Source organism: Arachis ipaensis, chromosome B02 (genome assembly GCF_000816755.2).
Source record: "Arachis ipaensis cultivar K30076 chromosome B02, Araip1.1, whole genome shotgun sequence".
In the NCBI taxonomy this organism is placed as follows: Eukaryota; Viridiplantae; Streptophyta; class Magnoliopsida; order Fabales; family Fabaceae; genus Arachis; species Arachis ipaensis.
In genome coordinates, this window is record NC_029786.2 from 34,509,124 (window position 1) to 34,527,452 (window position 18,329).

General features: G+C 37.2%; 1 long non-coding RNA gene across 1 annotated transcript in view; it reads left to right on the forward strand.

The window, feature by feature from the left end:
• The window catches only part of LOC110267621, an 11,959-nt gene extending 185 nt beyond the window's left edge, over nucleotides 1-11,774 (forward strand). Inside the window, exons 2-3 of the long non-coding RNA XR_002355442.1 lie at nucleotides 2,885-2,888; nucleotides 11,764-11,774. This is a non-coding gene — a long non-coding RNA (uncharacterized LOC110267621). The remainder of the gene's footprint in view (nucleotides 1-2,884; nucleotides 2,889-11,763) is intronic.

Sequence of the window (18,329 nt, forward strand, 5' to 3'; positions counted from 1 at the left end):
CTCTTTCGCAAGTGCAAACCCTAATTCCCTCATTTCGGTGACCATTTCTTCTCTTCCAACCACAATATTGAGCACCAATAGTGAGTATTTGATTATTCTTCTACAATATTTATTTCTCCTGCAATTTCTTTGTTGTTCTTCTGATAGTAAATAACCTATACATGATTGTTATTCTTTGGTACTGTTACTTGTGATTTTCAAATTTTCATTGATTCTTCATCTAAGAGATCATGCTTAATATCTTATTACATGGAGGATTGTTTTGTTGGAAGTTTTAAATTTTGTCTGTCTTAAAATTCATTTTGATTTTACTTGCACACAACCTGCTCGATAAAATATTTCAACTAAAATTATGGCTGATTTGATGCATTTCTAATTAGAAGCATAGATAATAGTAAAATTAATGCATTGATATGTTAGACATCTCCTCATCACTCTCTCCGTTTCAAGGCATCAAGCTCTCTCTTCGACAAGTAGCACTCCTCCACTGTAATAATATCCCCTTTTAGAGTGATTTTAATTTCATTTCATTTCTGTTGTGTTTCGCAGGGGATTACATGATTCTTACTCACCTTAATTCCTCACTTCAAAAAGGTATGTGTGCTTTATCTTTATGGAGTTATGGTAATGCTTCAATAATTTCTTTCTTTGCCTTTTTAAATAGAAAATGTTGATTTGTAAGATAAATCAGCCTCAAGTCCTATCTCTATGCATTTTATGTTAATTTTTCCAATCCAATCAGTAGCAGGAACTGAAATTATTCTGAATAAAAGATGAGGGAAATTCATTTCATATGTTTCTCCATGATTCAAAAGCTTCAATTGCCGTTTACCATGTATTTGAGCTTCAATTGATGTTCCTGCATATTTGTTACATTTGTGATGAATCTGTGACTTAATTAACATTTTTAATTTGTTAAGAACTTAGTAAAACTAGTGAATAATGCCAAAGTTATAACCAAATTCAGGCATTGTGAGTTCCTAGTAAACTTCATTGTTTGCTTGAAATTATCAAATTCATAGCACTTGATTAAAAAGCTGACAGAACTAATTGTCTAACAAATGTTAAAAATCTTGATGTTATTAACTCTTTATGTTATTCATGGAATTTTGTTTGTTTCTACTCGATTAGTGAGTTGCTGATGTTCATGGCAAGAGCATTTTAAAGTTGTCAACATTATTTTTCTTTTTGGTATTTTTGGGAGCTTTGATTTATTTTAAGTGCCAATAGACTTATATTTTTCATATTTTAAAATCTCAGTCACCTTAAAGATTAACATTAGGGAAGGTTAAGGAGTTCAGTGGAGAACATACTTTCTTTCTTGCTATTCTTCAAGTCCAGAACAAAAGTTTAGGTACTAAAAATTAGGTTATGAAAGTAAACAGAGACCTTATGGGATTCATTTATGGCAATGATCAATCATTTTAATTCTATATATGATCACATGACTTTAATGTGTAAAAATAATATGATATCTTGTTACAAGTCTTAACTTCTAACTGAAGAAGAAAACTATTATTGATGAGTATTAATTTGAATTATTTCTTAATATGTGAAGGAAAGAAGCTGTATCACATCACATGGGTTTTTCAGTTTTTAATCCTCCTTCTTGTAAACATGGGTATCATCATACTTGAAGGCAAGACACTTAAGGTAGCTAGTAACTACTAATATAACTTAATTTTAGCTGTAATTAATTTTAGAAAAAGTGATGTTTAATTCAATGCAGAAAATAAAAAAAAATTGATACAAATCAAGAAGAGAGTAAACTACAAGAAAGTTACATATGTTTATTAGGATTGAAAGGAAAGGTCATCAATCAATGCAGAAAACTTTTTGAGGTATTTAAATTTCATTTTATTTATTAATTAATATTACAAAGATAACAGAAGTCATTCATTGTCTTGTAAATCTAGTATTTATGTGCTAATCATACTTTCTCAAAGGTATTTTTCAGAGAGGAAGAACCATTGAAGCTGAAGTTGAATTTAAAGAGCTCTTGGGAAGACATTGGCATGACCTTTACATGTTAGTGCTTGGGAAAGCATCTCTTGAAGTTAAGAAGAGAAAAATGGAGGTAACGACATTGACATGACCTTTACATGTTGGCCTAACACATAATTATCTATAATAAGTTACTAAATATTTGTTTCTATTAACTAAGTCCCTGTTAATCCTAATTTCATGGCTCTTATTCCTTTTAGATTGTTCTTTACTATTTTATTCTATATTACTTCATTCTTTATAGTTGTCCTATGAATGTTTTCTACATACCATTGTATTATTCTAGTTCTCTGTCAAAACTGAACAAAGAGGTGAGATCTCTAATACATGTTTGCCTGGTTGTATTTGGATTTTGTCTCCCTTAACACGATTTAGTCTATTTTTTATTGTAGAATTTGGCAAATAGGCAAAAACTTGAGTGTGGAAAAGAAACAGGTGTTGACCGATCACAAATAGCAACAACTGTTAGTGTTTTTCCAATAATGTCATGCAAAGGGATGGGTTATTCTTTGTTATTGGAGTACTATTAACTTTAACAAAGGAATTCTAGATATAAATATATACTGCTAGAAGCCCCTTTCTTAGTATTTTCTGCATTATATTGGCAGGGCATTTTCTGCAGTGCATTCTGGCGTGGGACAGAGGTTGTAGTAAAAAAACTTGGGGAGGATGTAATTACTGATGAGGAGAAAGTGTGAGTTGCTCAAAAACCTTGTATTATATTTGCTGTACTTAATATATGTTAATGGTTTCTAAACTTGCATAAAAGTGCCAATGCTCAATAGCTTTTCTGAATCATCGACCTCAATTATTTCATTAGGATGCAAAATCTGACCATGTGAAGCAACTTCATAAAGAGACTGAGAAGTATCTCTAAAAGCTTTGTTCCAAGCTACAAGAAGCAAAGACTGCAGCAAGTCGCTTTGAACATGATATTGACGAGGCACAATGTGGCAGTTTTCTTGATAAGAGTGAATCTAGTGTTGAAAATGAGGATGAAAGTGATCAGGCCAAGGCAAGTTTCCTTTCTGAAATTGTACCTCTCTTTTTTAAGCTTGGCTATTAATAATTATATTGCTTATTTCTTCCAAAATTCTGTTTTACAACATTATCTAGAAAGTAATGAGAAATATTATATGATGGCACAAAGTAAAATTTTGTACATGCAGTTTCTTACCAGGGTTTAATAGTTTTGAGTTTTGGTTTATTTATATTCCATTACAAAAATTTAAAAGGGATCTCTTCCTCAATTAGGGGTTGGAGAATAATGATAGATTTTCATTTTCTAAAGAGAAGCTGTTCTGAAATTTGTATCCATGTAGTTAAAAGCTGTTGGACCTGTTGCTATTTTAAGAGGTCTTCAAATTTCTATTCTTTCCAAGGTACGATGCTGAGTTTTATGTTATGGACTTCAATAGATTAAGCATTTATGGTTGAGTAGAGACAGGGTCTGAACATCATTTTCCACTTGAGTTGCAGATATTTGGAGCCAAATTGTCTGAAGGTGTTTTCGTTGGCTTATTTCTCTCCATGTCATCAATAGCAGTGGTAGGTTTTCCACTTGATTTTTATGAGCTTGGGGTTATGCCATGTATTTCAAACAAATTCAAATGTGCATTAGTCTTGGTGGTAATCTTTCTTTGCATATTTCTAATTTTCTATATTTCATGTTCCATTGCAAGTCCTTTTAGTCGTGAATGCATTCTAATCATTGCATTCTCTCATTTGCAAAGGACAAGAGTTGCTTGTGAAGCAATTGTTGAAGCTGGGTACTATTGAGGTTGAACGTGAAGTGAAGTTAAAGAGAAAAATTGAGGATTAGGTTACAAGTACAATTGTTAGCTTTATATGTTTGGATTAAGTTAGGATTTTTTGAATTTACATTTTATGGATTATGACTATGTAAAATTTGTAGAATTTAACTTTTGAAATATATTGTTTCTATTTTTACAATAATTAATAAAAGAAAGCATTGATGTTAGAGAGATTATGAGGGTTTAAAATAGTCACTAAATACAGGAAAAAACTGTCCCAGGAATTGGTAATTTAGCGACGATTTTAAATCGAAAAATCGTCACTAAAAATATTGTGACGCTTTAAAAAGTCATTAAATGTATCTAAAAGCGGTCATAAAAACTAGTAACTTAATGACGGTTTCAAATTGTAGCTAAAAATTTCATGACAGTTTAAAACAGTCACGAAATAGAAAAAAAAAACTGTCGCTGGATTTAGTAATTTAATGACAGTTTGAAAATGTCACGAAATACAGTACAAAAAACACCTTGACAAGTGTTACAAATTAGTGATGGTTTTGTACTTCAAAAACTGTCACAAACAATTTAGCGACACTTCTTACCAACGGTGGTCCAAAACCGTCACTATGTCAGCTGGCGATGCTCAAATCTGTGACGCTTTTTTTAACCGTCGCGAAGACATCTAGTAACGGTTAAAACTGTCATCAACCATTAAAAAAAACCGTTGCCAAAATGTTGTTTTGTTGTAGTGTATAAAGACACAAAATATTTCTTTTTTAAAAATGTATATACATATTATAATATGATTGAACAAAATTGATTTATTAAACTGGTTAATAAGCTATTTTATAAAGACACAAAAAACATTTTTATTAAACTGGTTAATAAGCTATTTTTTAATAAATCAGAATAAAATTGGTTTATTATAGCAAAAATAATAAATTCAATTGTCCGTATTATAATTATTAGATCCAGTTTGTTCCGAATCGATTTACACAATATAAACCGAATTATATTTAAATTTTTTGATAAAAAGATAAATATATCCTTATTTTTTATTTTGCAGACATTTAAATTCCTAATAATTTAAAAATACAATTAAGTCCCTATAAAAAAAAAGTTATAACCTACCCCTTTATCCCTGCCCAATAAGCCTAACGGTAAAATAATTTGTAGTCTTCTGGATCGTGGTTTAGGGTTTGGCTCTCTAATTTGGATTCGGTTTTGTTGTTTTTCCTCTGTGATTCGTTTTGTTCCGGTGAGCGAAGACGGAGAACTACAGGGAGCGGCTTCGTAATGAGACGGTAAGTCAATGATGCTTTATTTGAATATTTTTTTTCTCGTTCTTTTGATTTTTACTTTGATTCTTAAAGGCTTGAAAAACTCTATGCAAAATGCATTTTCCTCCGGTGTATTTTTAGGTCTTGGACATTGTTATACTCTATTACAGTTTGGATGGGTTTTTCCCTATTTTGTTAGCTTGAATGATGAACTTGTTTTTGTTTTTGTCAAAACACAACTCGCCATGCGGTTTGATATTTTTTTTTTCTTTTTTTTTCCTCTTCTTTTTTTATGCTTGGACACCGTTATAATTCACGTTACGGATTGATGTGTATGGTGCATTTTACAAAAAAATTGTTGTTTTTCTTATATTCAGTAAACTGTATAGATCTTGTTTGAAAATTAAACAAACAGGACTCTTCTATTTTCTTTTTCCTCCTTTTTCTTGGAAGGGAATTTTGAGGATTTAGTTTAATCAAGGATCAATAATTTATTCTGGGTCTTTCTTCTTTTTTGCCTATTTGAAATTTGTGTGGTTCATTCTATTTTCGGATACATGTTTAATAGTATTATCTTTTGTTTGATTGGTTTACGTTGAGGTGGCGGTAATAATGTTGAGAGGAAGAAACTTTATAAATTTCAGCGCATGCATTCGTTAAATATGTCTATAAGATTGTTGTTGTAACACCCTACCACACAGAGTTTTACACCTCGGATTTAAAATAGAGGTGGCGAGGTGCCACGACTTCTAAAATTAAAATACATACATATAATAGCAGAAAGATTGTAATAAACTAGGAGCCTTGAAAAAATGGGTGAAACAAAGTGTGAAATAAAAAGCGCAACGCTCTGGAAACGGAATAACTTGAGTGAGAAGAAAACTATAATTGTTAAACATAAGATAATAAAAGTAGGAATAGAGAACCAAAGATACAAAATAATAAGCTCCTAACTCAGCTCGCGAAGTCAAGGCTGGCCGGAGAAAATTCACACACACACACACACACACACACACACACACACACACACACACACATATATATATATATAAACCCAAATTACATAAACAAAATCCTATCTCTTCATAAACCTCTAAGAGGATAAAAAGAACAAGTTATGCGGAGAGAAAGCTAAGTACATATATATACATCACTGTACAACAAAATAACCCAGTAACCACTTCGCTTCAGGAGTCCAGAAGCCTAACGAGACGCCTCTCGACTTGCATCTGAAAAACAACAACATAGTATGAGGTGAGAACCGGAGGTTCTCAATATGGTAAAGGTACCACACACATAATATATAAGGTCCTGGAAATGCTAGAGGCAATCCTAGAACGCCGACACTCAGATTATAGAGCTTAAGGTATTAAACAGAAGCCATAAAAGGTGGTTTAATTTACTAAGAGTATCTAAACCTAACTTAACTTAATCTTAAATCTAAGTCCCGTACTGCCATTCCTCTATACCTCCATCCCCATTAGCATTTTCCAGACAAATAAACAAATAAAGGCAAGTACAAGAAGGTTACAATTACTGCAGGTAACAAATGTACATTTAGCATGGCTAGTACACTTAGGCACACCCAGTTAATGCACAAACAAGTAATTCAAGTGATATGCTTATGATGCATGCCTGCCGTATGGCTGATGAGGCTTATCTTTTGGTTATCCAGCTAACCCGACAAATCCGAAAACCTTAGACTGTCCCTCGACGTGCATCCCTAAGAGTCTATGCATAGCTTTTTCTCAAATAATTAATATTGCTCAATGGGGTTAATATTCCTGGGAATTTATAAGTGCCAGGTCACCCTTACGTCGTAGGGTAAACAGAGTATCGAGTTTTTAACTTGGTACACGTGGTGGCAAGCCACGATACTTTACTTAGGAAATCTTGTATCTCTGATCATTTAGTCATTCAAGTCAAGTATCATACATGATCATTCATTTGATTATCAAGCCAAGTATCATTCATAATCATCCGTAACATTTCATGATCAATTCATTATTTTCTTTTTGGCTTTACTTCACCTCTAAGTTATCCCCATTTCCTAACTTCATCTGACTGTTAGACTTAACACCACTATTTATGACTAAAGGAATAAAAATAGAGGTTTAGAGGTTTGAAATAAGATTTTAAAACTCAAAACATCATGTTTGCTGGAATAGGGCCCATGTGTACGCGTGGGAGTGTGAAGGTGCAGCTCGCGTGCGCATCCCTTGTCATGTGTATGCGTAGGTGAAAACTTCATGTCACGCGTGCGCGTGGGTCACGCGTATGCGAGAACATGCTTCTTAGCTCCTTACGCGTACGCATAGGACCAGTCGCGTACGCATTTCCAAAACCCATGCCACGCGTACGCATGGACGTACCTTCTTTTAAAAAACACAGATTCAGTGGCAAGCTGCAGAATCATAAAATGTCACCCTGCATAGTTACATATTCAACATCAAAATTTCCGACGGGCATAACTCAATCGTTTTAAATCGTTTTTCTTTTGTTCTTCGAACGGCATAAACTTCATGAACTCAATTTTCATTTAAAACAAGTTGGAATCAATTTGGGGTTCCAGAAGTAGAGTTATGGCCCGCCGAAATTCAGCCTAAAACCAAAGTTTTGCAAACTCTTAAACCTCATGTTCATTCAAAGCTTTCATTCCATTCAATATTAAACCTGTCAATACCAATACAATTGCCAGCAACTAACCTCAACATAACTCTACACCATACCATTAACTACCATTCAATAATACTAGAAAATTTTATTTCTCAACAATTCCATCAGACTTTCATTCAATATCCTTGTAAACATATAATTAACAACTCAACCATATTTCTTTCTAACATCGATATAAATAACAATCTCCACCACATAATCAAATCACCAATTACCCAACAAGCACCAATCAAACATGTTCATCTACAAATTACTAAACATTCAATATACACCTGCATTCCAACTTATCCTATGGTCATCTAGCCTAAGTTTTCACAGAATATTATATATTAAATGCAAGAAAACTAACCATACCTTGGCCGATTCTCACGTAACGATCAAGACAATTTAATTAAAAGCAAGACAACCCCTCAAAGCTCAATAAACTCTAAGCTAAGCTTCCTCCAAGTTCCAATATTCACAATTTCAAGCTCTAATTATTTATTCATAACCTAATACACATTTATAACACATATATACCCAATTTAATTCCCAAAACACAAATTCAGAAAAATTAAAATGGAATTGTGGTATCCTCACCTTATCCAAGCTTAACATAAGCAAGAGTGAACATTTTTCTCAAGCTAATTGGATCCTAAAATATCAAAAATCAAAGAAATTCAACATCTTTTCCAATTTTCAAAAATTGGGGGAAAAGAGTGGCTGAGAGTAATCAATGGCTTACCTATGAAATTGTTCCGGTAGAAACGTAGAGCTCCATGCGGTGGACGCGTGGCCGCAAACGGTGCGGTAATCGGAGCTCAGACAGAGGTGTTTTGATGCACACGGAAACTTGTCTCTCAACAAATCTCCCTCGGCAAGTGTACCGAATTGTCGTCAAGTAAAAACTCACAATAGAGTGAGGTCGAATCCCACAGGGATTGATTGGTCAAGCAACTTTAATTAGAGGAATGTTCTAGTTGAGCGTAGCAGAATTTGGTTTGAGTGTTGCAAGAAATTAAATGATGGGAAAGTAAATAGCAGAAAATGTAAATGCAGAAAGTAAAGAGCTCAAAGTAAATGACGGAAAGTAAATTGCAGAATTATAAATGGGAATGGGGAAGATGCTCATAAAAGTAAATTGCAGAAATTAAAGAGAATGGGTAAGATCAGAAATGGGGATTCATTGGGCGTAAGAGATGTCGCATTCTCCGGATCAAGTTCATTTCCATCTCTTCCTCAATCAATGCATTCATTGATCTCCTTGGCAATCTTAAGTGATCGAATTCCAATTCCTTGGCAATTCAATCTCTCAAATCTTGATTAATAGCCAATTCCTTTGTCAATTGCTCATGAGAAGAGATGAAGTATGGTCACTGATTATACCATATGCATTCCCAAATCAAGTGTTGGTAGAATTATAGTCAACGTATCCAACCAAACCCAATTTGGTCCAACATGAGAAAGCATTTCTAGCATGATCTCTTCATTCCTCTTCCAAGGTTCAGAAGAGATCCAAGTATGAATAGCTTCTTTTCCAAGATAACTACCCAATTGGATGAAGATTGAAAGCTTTCTAGTAAAATCAAGAGAAAAGATAGAAGAAGAGTAATGAAAACTAGTATTGATCCATCAAATTACAATAGAGCTCCCTAACCCAATGAAAGGGGTTTAGTTGTTCATAGCTCTGGAAATAGAAAACAAAGATGGAGAATACATCATGAAACTAGAACTAGAAGTGCAGAGAAAGTAAATTATACAGAGAGTAGTTCCCAATTTTCAATCCCCCCAAAAAGCTCCTTTTTTCTAATTCAAAACTACCCCTATATATACTACTCTTCTGATCTTCTAGTTGGTTCTTCAAGTCTTGGATATGGGCCTTTGGATCTTGAGTTTGAAGCAGTTATCTTCTGCAGTGGGCTTAGCTTTACTTGCAGAGAGAAAGTGTGAAGTAGGAATGGTCTTTAGCTCAGGACGTTAGTGGCGTTAATGTTAAGTGAGAATTGTGGGTTCGAAAACGTTAGTGACAATCACCTTCTTCCCTAACGTTCCTCACCCAGGGATGATCCACGTTAACTTCAATGTTAGTGGCACTAACGTGACCACTAACGTTGCTTCTTGGTCTTTCGCACACGTTATTGGGACTCACTTTTCCCAATAACGTTGAGAGTCTTCCCTTCTCCCTACGTTAGAGTCCACGTTAACTAGGTTAACGTGGCTCTTAACGTAAGCTTGCCAATCCTTCGAGAACGTTAGTGACACTTACCTTTGTCACTAACGTTCCAATGTGCCCTTACTTCCCACGTTAGAGTCCACGTTAACTAGGTTAACGTGGCTCTTAACGTGGCCAATTGTGAGCTTGGTCCAACGTTAGTGACAAAGGTGAGTGTCACTAACGTTGGCTTCATTTCTTTCTTCCACGTTAGAGTTCATGTTAACTTAGTTAATGTAACTCTTAACGTGGGCTATTATGGCTTCGAGGGCGTTATTGGCGATTACTTTTCTCATTAACTTTGCAAGTTAGCTCCCATTCCACGTTAGAGGTCACGTTAGTTAGACTAACGTGGCTGCTAACGTGGTTCTTCCTTGCTTCCTTTGTCCTGAAATCAAGCAATAAAGTGCATCAAAGCTCTAGTCCAAGTCATGGGAAATGCATCATCCAATTTGTCATTCAATTCATGCAAAATTTTCATGAAATCATGTAAAGTGCACAATGTATACTTGAATCAAGATGTAAGTGAAATTCTACCCAAAACTTGCTTATTCCTTAAGAAAATGCATGAAACTACCCTAAAAACAATAAAGAAAAGGTCAGTGAAACTGGCCAAAATGCCCTGGCATCACAACACCAAACTTAAAGCTTGCTTGTCCCTAAGCAAGTACTAGAACAAGAGAATGATGAATGGAATGCCAAGAGAAATGAGTCATTATTGTGGAAGTCATGTCCTTGGTTTTATGGTGGTTTCATGCATAGCAACTTAGGTTCATTCCTTCACTGGCTTTCAGACCTTTATCATGTCCTAGAACACTCACTTGATTGCATCCCATGAGACTTTTATTCATTGATCCTTTTTGTTATTTTGGGGTTTGTTTGTGTTCTTAGACTAGGTGCTCTGTGAGGGGGCGACTCTTTAAGATAAGCTTTCAGCCAGCACTCCTGAACCAGTTGGTTCAAGGTGCTAGGTGTTTAGACACCCCTAAGGACTTACTCCCTCAAGTCTCTTTCCCCCATACATACACACCACAGGTACATGGTTTGTTTATTTTTTTTTCTTGAGACCTTGGTGTCCAGCACCTCTTTGCGTTACTAAATGTTCTGTAGCAAGGTTGCTCTTGATAGTGAATTTTCAGTTGATAATCCCGGGTTAGTTAACCCAAGTTACCAAGTGATGAAGCACTCCTATGAACTTATTCATCCAAGCAGATCCTTGGTACAGGAGCACCATAGACACATCTCTCAAGTTTCAAACCCTTGGTGCCTAGCCTTATTCTTTATTAACTTTTCTTTCTTTTTCAACTCTTATTGTTCTTTTCCCCTTTTTCCTATTAGGATCTTGTTATTTAGTTAGTCTCATGGGGTGTGTTTCAAGATATGATTCAGGACAGATAGTTGCTTTCCCACCTTTGTTGGTGAACCAACTTAGCTAACTTATGACCACATCACAACTAAGTAATTTACTCCACAATATGAACTCCACTCTAGTCTTTGATAACACACATTCTCTTTTTATTTGATTCAAAAGGGAGACAAGCAACATAATAAGCAGGATGGAATTGAAAACAGGCAACTTGACTAGTAATCATAGACCTAGGCAATGAAAAACTTAAAGACAGAATTGAAAATTTCTAAACTACCATGGAAGATGTTCTATTTCATACATGATTTTCCTTATTTAAAGCTTGAAAAAGATGGAACAAAGAGGGAACTCCACCACCTTTTACTCATGGGGTTGTCCATGCTCTTCCTCTTGCTTGTCCTCTTTGTGTTTCTCTCGAGTGCTTGTACTCCCACTTCCCTTGCCTTTTCCAATCAACTTCTTCCAAAAACCAGCATCTTCCATCTTTTTCAGTGTTTCCTTCTGTTGTTTCACCTTCCTTTCTTCTTGTTCTACAAAATCTTTTTAGACCTCATCATATGTAGGGATGGTATAGTGTAGATTATGCATATGACTAGACATGTAGTTCAACTTGGCTTGAGTGTTTATGTTGAACTCCTCCCTATGTAGTTGCCGTCCTTCGTTAAGTACACTGAACTCATTGAATGCCTTCGTCTGAGCTAGCTGGCGTTGGTTGAGTTCTTGAAGGCGCTTATCTTGACGCTCTTGCCTTTTAGACACTTGATTGATGGCTTGAGTGAGCTGGGAATAATGTTCCATTTGCTGTTTCTTCCACTGCTCTTGTTGATTCATCCAATTAGAAAGGAGTTCTTCTTAACGATCCATCCTTTGAGCTTGAACATGCAGTTGTTGTTCTTGTCCCTCCATATAACTCCTTGCTAGTTCCTCAATAGCTCCATGAATGTGATTCAGGTTTATGTTGGTTGGGTCATAATATTCTCTTTGTTGGTGTTCTTCCTGATGAGATTCTTCTTGGTGAGCTCCTTCTTTTGGTTTTCGCTTTCCTATTTGAGGTCTTCTTTGTTGTTGGGCGGGCGTAGTATGGTGAGCTCCTCCTTTTGGTTTTGGCTTTCCTATGTGAGGTCTTCTTTGTTGTTGGGCGGGCGTAGTATAGATCAGACGCTGAAGTGTAACTAGCCTCCCAGGGTTCACCCAGTCTGGATTGCCATCCTCGAAGACTACCTTGGCCTTTGTACACAATCTGAGAATGGTGCTGGGGTACCAAAGCCTGGCACCCGAATCAACCTTCTCAGCTGACTCTTGAATCCCCTCAGTTATGAGTTCATGTACATTGATTTTTCCACCCTGTACTAGGCAATGTACCATAGTAGCTCGATTGATATTGACCTCTGAATTATTTGCAGCTGGGAGGATAGACCTCCTCACGAGTTCAAACTATCCCTTGGCTTCCGGGCTAAGGTCTCCCCTCTTGATGAACCGGGGTCTCTTATCCGCATACCTTTCCCAGTCAGCTCCTATGACACATATGTCAGTCACTATTTATTCGAGTTCATCATTGTCAGGGCTCTTACTTATCCTTGCATGATAACTAAGCTCATCAAAATGTGGTGATTTCAGCTGAAGAGTTCTTGTTATAGCATTTGGGCCGAAGTCCACCTCTCTTCCTCTTACGTAACTTTTGAAGGTTGGGGCCTTGGTTTTGTCTTCTCTAACCACATTTGCATAGAACTCTTTGATGAGGTTTGCATTGATCTTCTCCTCTGGGTTCGTGAGCCTTTGCCACCCTCTTTGTTCAATTTTCTCTCAAATCTGTGGGCATTCATCCTCGTTGATTTGGAATGTTAACTCAGGCAGTATCTTTTTGAGCTTTATCCGCTCGAATTCCTGTTCATGGAACGCAATTTTGAATCTCCTTTCATCGAAAGGGGCGCTCTCCACCGGTTCTTTCCTCTGTTGCCTCTTGGAGCTTGATGATGCCATAAGTAGGAGTTGATGTGTGAAGGTGGTGGAAGGTATGAATAGGCGAGGGAATTCGGTTGGGTTAAGATTGGGTGCAATGAAGGGGAAGAGTGTTTGGTTTCGAGACTGAGAAGTGTGGGGAGTGAAATTGGAATGTTAAGGGTGTACTTAGTGCGAACCACTTATATAGGGAAGTGGTGTGTAGATGAAAGGTGTGGATTGATGGAGTTGGTGTATGATGAACGGTTGGGGTTTTGTATGGAATAAGCACAAGGATTACCAACTTTATGATGGGGTTGGTTCAGTTTCAAAGTTTGTTCTTCTTCCAATGTTGCATGGCAACCATTCCCAATGCATTCCCCCTTGAGACATGTGTGAAATATTCTTCCTTTTGTGTTATCCAACCCCTTCAATGCCTCATCAATGATCCTACAAAACAAAAGAAAAACAAAAAAAGTGGTTAAAAAAAATATTCTTGTAGAAAGTGGCGGCAAAATTAAAAGAACAACTACTTTTTAAAGTTTCTGTTTTAATTAACTAAGTTCCATTCATTAGTGCAAACCAACTGACTAACTCAACATCTATGTATGCAACATTGGCAACACCAAACTTAGTTTGGTGCCGTGTGGTGTAAAAGATTTGTTCAAGGCCCCTAAGAGTGACATGATATGGGTTTCATTGATGTTCTCTTAGTGTGCCTTGAACACCAAACTTGTTCTTCACTATATGTTGCACACAAGGATTCATTCAAGTCCATGTCAAGTTGATTTGAAATCCCTGAACCTTGCATTATTAACTACTTTTAAAAGCATGTAAAACATGGGTTGCCTCCCATGAAGCGCTTCTTTAGCGTCACTAGCTTGACGTTTTGCCTTTGTCATGGTGGTTGGTAATGCTTCAGATCTTCCCCTCTTGCAGTAGACCTATATCCATTGGCTTCATCAAGGATCTCCACATGTTCTAAGGAAAGAACTCTGTTGATGGTGAAGACCTTAGGTAACTGAGATGGGATAGTGGGGAGATGAGGTGGAATATCTGGGAAGTAGGCTGAGATCACTTTATCCCCTGGAGAAAAGTTCTCTGTAGGGATCTTCTTGTTCCTCCACCTCCTTGGTGCCTTCTTCTTTGTCCCTTTTGATGTTGCCTTGCTCTTTGTGACCTCCTCTTCTTAGGGAATTTTGTTACTGGTCTCATATGACTCTGGTGGTTTAGGTTCCTCCTTATTTTTCTTGAGCTGTGACAGCTGCTGATTGCCTTATTCATCAACTAAGGGGTTTCCCAGAGGTGTTGGTTGTGCTTCAGTGCTTGCTTCCTCCCTCAGTATCTCATTATAGTCTTTGCTTGGTTCCTTGTTCTCTTGGTCTATTTCTTGTGAGAGTTTGAAGACATTGAAGCTGAGTTGTTCATCATGGATCCTCAAAATTAGCTCCCCTCGCTCCACATCTATGAGTGCTCTGGCTGTAGCTAGGAATGGTCTTCCCAATATGATTGGGTGAGTGTGACTTTCTTCCATGTCTAATATGACAAAGTCTGTGGGAAGGAAATATTTCCCAACTTTTATCAACACGTTTTCCACCACTCCTATTGCTTGTTTTTGAGTTTTGTTAGCCAGCCTGATGACTACATCTGTGGGCATTATCTCATTGATCTGCAGCCTCTTCATAAGGGATAAAGGCATTAAGTTGATGCTTGCTCCCAAATCGCAGAGTGCTTTATCAAACATTATTTCTCCTATGGCACAGGGGATGTGAAAACTCCCTGGGTCCTTTCTTTTCATAGGCAACTCTGGTTGAATGAGAGCACTGCATTCTTTATTCATCACTATTGTTTGTCCTCCCTTGAGTGAGCTTTTCCTGGTCAGCAGCTCTTTCATATACTTAATGTATGAGGGCATTTGTTGGAGGGCCTTGATGAATGGTATGTTTACATGGAGGGATGCAAACAGGTCAAGAAACTTTGAGTATATTCTCTTCTCTACAGCACCATTGAGTAATTGGGGAAAAGGTGCATAGAATTTCAGCAGCTCCTTCTGTGTCAGCTCCTTTTGTGAAGTTTTGGGTTCTTGGCGATCTTTTTCGTGTTTCTCTGCTGATGTCTCTCCAAGTTGTTCTAATGGCTTGTTTTGCTTTTCCTCAGTCTCCTTATTACTTGTAGTAACCATCTTGCAATCTTCCCATCTGACTTTCTTTGCTTCACCTCTCGGATTTTTCTCTGTGTCATTTGGGAAGCTATCAGTAGGTTTGGAAATCTTTTCAGATAAGTATCCCACTTGAAATTCCAGCCTCTTAATGGTGTCTCCCTGGTTCTTGATGCTAGCTCGCACCTCCTCTTTGAATACCTTATTATCTTGAATCTCTTTGCATATGCCCTCAAGCATAGTCTCAATTTTGGAGAGTCTATCTTCAGATGAGGGTGAGTTGAGAGTGGAGGGGTGAGTTGGGTTATTCTGGTTTTGGTATGGATGTGGAGAGGTGTCGTTAGGGTGGTGTTGATATGATCTTTGTGTGGAATGTTGGTGAGCTGCATGGTTGTTGGGGTTGTAACGTCTCTGATATTGGTTTTGATCTTGTTAATTTCCCCACCCAAAGTTTGGGTGATTCCTCCATCCAGGGTTGTAGGTTTTGGAGTATGGATCATGGGTTTGCCTGGGTGAGTTTCCAATGTAGTTGGCTTGCTCTTGCTCCTCCTCTGCCTCAGCATTTACTCCCTCTTGGGTTGCTGATGAGGTGGTGATTGCTGCCACTTGGTTCCTCTCCATCTTCTTGGTGAGGTTAGCCAGCTGCTTGGTAATAAGCTTATTTTGGGCCAGCAGTGTATCCACATTGTTCAGCTCCATCACTCCTCTAGTGTTGCCTCTTTCAGAAGCATAGAAGTAGTCATTCTCAGCTACAATTTCAATGACATCTATGGCTTCTTCAATGGTCTTCTTCTTGTTCAAAGATCCCCCGGATGAATGGTCTACCGCCTTCTTTGATTCATAAGAAAGGCCTTCATAGAAAATATGTAGCTGCACCCATTCATTGAACATATCTGGTGGACACCTTCTTGTCAGGTCCTTAAACCTCTCCCATGCTTCATATAGAGTCTCACCGTCTTGCTGCCTGAATGTTTGCACCTCAGCTCTCAGCCTGTTAATCCGTTGAGGAGGATAGAATCTTGCCAAGAATTTGTTTACCACATCTTCCCAGGTTGCTAAACTCTCCTTTGGGAAGGATTCCAGCCATTTAGATGCCTTGTCCTTGAGTGAGAAAGGGAACAGAAGTAGTCTATAGGTGTCAGGATGAATACCATTAGACTTCACAGTATCACATATCCTCAGGAAGGTGGTTAGATGTTGATTGAGGTCTTCTTGGACACTCCCTCCGAATGAACAGTTGTTCTGAATAAGGGTGATGAGATGTGGCTTTAGTTCAAAGTTGTTGGCATGTATGGTTGGCCTTTGGATGCTACTCCCACAGTTTCCTGGGTTTGGGTTGATGTAAGAACCCAGAACTCTTCTCTCTTGCCTAGCATGATTTGCTAGACCCTCTCTGCCCTGGTTGTGAGCCTCTTCTTCATGATGATTCTCCATGTTTTCATCCATGTCTGGTTCAAAGTACTCTTCCTCTTCCTCAGCACCAACTACTCTCTTTCCTCTTGCTTCCCTCCTTAATCTAAGGAAGGTCCCCTCAAGTTCAAAATCAAATGAAGTTGAAGCCCCGCTTCTTCTCCCTGTCATACAACCAACAAGGCACAAGCAAGGAACTAGATGCAGAGACTATTCTTGTTAGAAATGCTGTTAGTGTGAGTGATGCAATATATCAAACAGTTAGTGGGTTAGTGGACTGAATCGGAAACAACTAAGAAAATAGGTAGTGGGAAGGGAAGAAAATAACTGAACAGAAAGTAAATTATTCAAATGAACTTAAATCAAACAAAAGAAAAATGCTCAATCTAGTTATCCTCCAATTTAATCATTGTTGATACAAAATCAATCCTCGGCAACGGCGCCATAAACTTGATGCACACGGAAACTTGTCTCTCAACAAATCTCCCTCGGCAAGTGTACCGAATTATCGTCAAGTAAAAACTCACAATAGAGTGAGGTCGAATCCCACAGGGATTGATTGGTCAAGCAACTTTAATTAGAGGAATGTTCTAGTTGAGCGTAGTAGAATTTGGTTTGAGTGTTGCAGGAAATTAAATAGAGGAAAAGTAAATAGCAGAAAATGTAAATGCAGAAAGTAAAGAGCTCAAAGTAAATGACGGAAAGTAAATTGCAGAATTGTAAATGGAAATGGGGAAGATGCTCATAAAAGTAAATTGCATAAATTAAAGAGAATGGGTAAGATCAGAAATGGGGATTCATTGGGCGTAGGAGATGTTGCATTCTCCGGATCAAGTTCATTTCCATCTCTTCCTCAATCAATGCATTTATTGATCTCTTTGGCAATCTTAAGTGATCGAATTCCAATTCCTTGGCAATTCAATCTCTCAAATCTTTATCAATAGCCAATTTCTTGGTCAATTGCTCATGAGAAGAGATGAAGTATGGTCACTGATTATACCACATGCATTCCCAAATCAAGTGTTGGTAGGATTATAGTCACCGTATCCAACCAAACCCAATTTGGTCCAACATGAGAAAGCATTTCTAGCATGATCTCTTCATTCCTCTTCCAAGGTTCAGAAGAGATCCAAGTATGAATAGCTTCTTTTCCAAGATAACTACCCAATTGGATGAAGATTGAAAGCTTTCTAGTAAAATCAAGAGAAAAGATAGAAGAAGAGTAATGAAAACTAGTATTGATCCATCAAATTACAACAGAGCTCCCTAACCCAATGAAAGGGGTTTAGTTGTTCATAGCTCTGGAAATAGAAAACAAAGATGGAGAATACATCATGAAACTAGAACTAGAAGTGCAGAGAAAGTAAATTATACAGAGAGTAGTTCCCAATTTTCAATCCCCCCAAAAAGCTCCTTTTTTCTAATACAAAACTACCCATATATATTACTCTTCTGATCTTCTAGTTGGTTCTTCAAGTCTTGGATATGGGCCTTTAGATCTTGAGTTTGAAGTAGTTATCTTCTGCAGTGGGCTTAGCTTTACTTGCAGAGA